Here is a 4,054-nt window from a genome sequence, read left to right as displayed (position 1 = left end):
AAAAAAAAAAAAAAAAAAAAAAAAAAAAAAAAAAGCTGCAGTGGGCTCATGCTTGTGGAATTCACTGGTCTTCCTATGTTCCCCATCATCCTGAAGCAGTTGGATTTATAGAATGGTGAAATGGCCTTTTGAAGTCACAATTACAATGCCAACTAGGTGACAATACTTTGCAGGGCTCAGGTAAAGTTCTTCAGAAGGCTGTGTATACTCTGAATCAGCATCCAATATATGGTACTGTTTCTCCTATAGCCAGGATTCACGGGTCCAGGAATCAAGGGGTGGAAGTGGAAGTGGCACCACTCACCATCACCCCTAGTGATCAACTAGCAAAATTTTTGCTTCCTGTTCCCATGACATTATGTTCTGCTGGCCTAGAGGTCTTAGTTCCAGAGGGAGGAACACTGCCACCAGGAGACAAAACAGCGATTCCACTAAACTAGTTAAGATCGCCACCTGGACACTTTGGGCTCCTCCTGCCTTCAAGTCAACAGGGTAAGAAGGGAGTTACAGTGTTGGCTGGGGTGATTGACCTGCACTATCAAGATGAAATCAGTCTACTCCTCCACAATGGAGGTAAGGGAGAGTATGCATGGAATACAGGAGATCCATTGGGGGGCCTCTTATTATTACCATTCCCTGTGATTAAGGTCAATGGGAAACTACAACAGCCCTATCCAGGCAGGTCTACACATGACCCAGACCCTTCAAGAATGAAGATTTGGGTAACTCCATGGGGATAAAAACCTGGACCTACTGAAGTGCTTGGTGAAGGCAAAGGGAATACAGAATGGGTAGTAGAAGGCAGTCGTCAATACCAGCTACGACCACAGGACTAGCTGTAGAAATGAGGACTGTAGTTGTCATGAGTATTTCATCCTTCTTTTGTTAAAAATATGTTTGCACATGTATACACCTGTACTAAGAAAATATCTTCGTTTTATTTCCTTTCTCCTTTATCATGTGACATAATATTTGTTGACTTCACATCAGCACTTAAGTATTCACTTTATGTAATAGTATTTGTGTTGGGGATTGGTGCATTTCTGGTTGTACAAAGGATAGTTGTATTATGTTAGGTGTAATTACGACCTTACTATTGTCTTTATTTGAAGATTATGTAAAATCTCAGGAGATGTGTATGGGTTCAAGTTGACAAGGGGTGGACTTGTGATGATTAATACTGAGTGTCAACTTGAGTGGATTAAAGGATAAAAGGTATTGATCCTGCGTGTGTCTGTGAAGGTGTTGCCAAAGGAGATTAACGTTTGAGTCAGTGGGCTGGGAAAGGCAGACCCACCCTTATCCTGAGTGGGTGCAATCTAATCAGCTGCCAGTGAGGCTAGAATATAAGCAGGCAGAAACATTTGAAAGGAGATTGACCTAGCTTTCCAGCCCACATCTTTCTCCATACAGGATGCTTCGTGGCCTTGAACATCAGACCCCAAGTTCTTCAGTTTTGGAACTTGGACTGGTTCTCCTTGCTCCTCAGCCTGCAGATGGCCTGTTGCGGGACCTTGTGATTGTGTGAGTTAATACTTAATAAACTCATATATATATACTTCATTAGTTCTGATCCTCTAGAGAACCCTGACTAATACAATCATCTTCTCGTATGTTTCAAAGCCACTTGTATTTTTCTTACACATAAAATATCTGTACATATCATTTGCCCATTTTTATAAAGTTATTAATCTTGTTTTTCAATTTACAGTTTATTATGAATTAAGGGTGTTTGCTCTTTGTACAATCAGACATAAATATGTCTCACTTTGTTGTTTGTTTTAATTGTTGCTAAAAGTGGTTTCATTTTTTATGAATTTTTTTAATGCAATTGAATTTATCAACATTTTCTTTTATGAGTTCGCAGACCTTTTCACTCTAAGGTTATAAGGAAATTAATGTTTTCTTCTAGCATTTTATTATTTCATATTTTACATCTAAATCTTTGATTCTTTTTGAATTTACTATAGTGTACAATGTGACAAATGGATCTAACTTTAAGGAAGAGTTCACCTATGTCTCACAGTTTTAATATGCCATCGTTATTATACAATGTACTTGCATATGTGCTGTGGTCTATTTAATGAATTCTGTTCAACTGATTTACTTTTCTATTTACTCATAAATATCATAGTGCTTTAATGATGTTTTCATATATGGTAGGGCTTAGTGCACTCCCAGTGCTCTTCCTTGTTAGCTTTTGAATATTTTGGTTTTGTTTCATTTTTTTATATGAATTTCATGAGATTTTCTAGCTTTATTTTACAAAAAATACAAAAACTATGTATATTTGCATTAGGATTTTAAAATATGTATTAATTACCATGGGACAAATGAATATATTTATGATGCAAAGTATCCTATCAAAATGTAATTTCTTTTCCATTTTCAAGCTTTTTTGTGTGTCCTTCAGGAGCTTTTAATATGTACTTCATGTATATTTTGCACAATTCTTGTGAGATTTATTTTGATTATTACATTTTATGTTAATGAATGTTTCTTTGGTAAGGTGTTTTCTTTTAAATAAATTCTATCTGGTGTTTTATAATGCATAAGAAAACAATTTATTTCCCCAGTAAGTAAAATGTGACTTTGGAGCTGATATACATACAGACAGAAATAAGAAATAGATGTACATATACACATGAGATTTTCATTTTCAAGAAACTTATATTTATTCTTATGTTATTTATTTTCTTTAATCTAAAACGAATATTGAACTTTGTCAAATGGCTTTTCAGGAGCTTAGATATGATTCTATTATTTTTCTCCTTAAATTCATCAACCACATGAATTACATTAATAGATGTCCTAATATGGAACCATCTTTGCATTTCTGGAATTGAATCTGGTTGATTTTTGGTGTATTTTAAAGTTTAATTACTACTGAAATCTATTTGTTAATATTTTATTTAGAATTTTTGCATTGATATACGTGAGATTGCTCTTTAATATTCTTTTGTGTGCAGTCTTTCGATAAATTTTTGCATCTCTATTATATTCATTGCAAAATCTTACTTGGAAATGTTTTCCTTTTGCTAATGCACTAGGCACTTTTAAATAGCATTAAATTATCTACTCATTAAGGTTTGTAGAATTCCTCTGTGAATCTACCTGTCCCTGATGTTTTGTGGGAGTTGGCTAATTCTTGTATGGAATCAGCCTGTTTGAATTTTCTATTTCATCTGAGGTAAGTTTTGAAATATTTTATATTCCTGGAAAATAACACGTCATTCAGGTTTTCAAATTTATTCAGATATTAGAGCAAAATTAGTTTACTGAGTTCTAAATTACCTCTATTTCTGTGAATATTTCCCCATTAATTAATATTTATTTTGCTATTAAATGCTCTCTCTCTTTCTCTTGATGAGATTAACAGTATATTAGTTTTTTAAAGACATAGAAATTTATAAATCAAACTCAAATAAATTTAAAAAATAAAAACATAAATAAAATTTGACATTATTCTGTTTTCTAGTCCATTAATTCATATTGTCATAGTACCATGTAGCAAACAACAACAAAATCTCAGTGGCATTGTCTCACCCTTGAACTTCAATATTTGCTGGGGCAGTTTCTCTCCTGACTTTGGTGGCTGAAGCAGTTCTTTTTTATGCTGAATTGCCTTGTGTAGCTCTCCCCTAGGTGTCTCTCATCCTTCTCCTAGGACCAGCAGGCTAGTTTAGGTATGTTCTTCCCAGGGCAATGGCAACAGCACAAGAGGATTTCCTCAACTGTTCAAGCACATTGTAAGCCTCTACTTGCATCACATCTGCTGGCATCCGGTTGCCAAAGGAATCGACATGGCTGAGCCCAAATCAAGGGTAGAAGACATACACAAAAAGAACTGAAAAAGTGGGAAAGGTATCTGTCTACCAAATTTTCTCTCCATTCCTTCAGTTGATTTCATTTACCATTTTCTAATTTTTTGAGTTGAATATCTATCATGACAAGGATTTTAAGATTATAAATTTTCGGCCGGGCGCGGTGGCTCAAGCCTGTAATCCCAGCACTTTGGGAGGCCGAGGCGGGCGGATCACAAGGTCAGGAGGTC

Source organism: Rhinopithecus bieti, unplaced genomic scaffold (genome assembly GCF_001698545.2).
Source record: "Rhinopithecus bieti isolate Rb0 unplaced genomic scaffold, ASM169854v2 scaffold_20170, whole genome shotgun sequence".
NCBI lineage: Eukaryota > Metazoa > Chordata > Mammalia > Primates > Cercopithecidae > Rhinopithecus > Rhinopithecus bieti.
Note: the sequence above shows the minus strand (reverse complement) of the source record.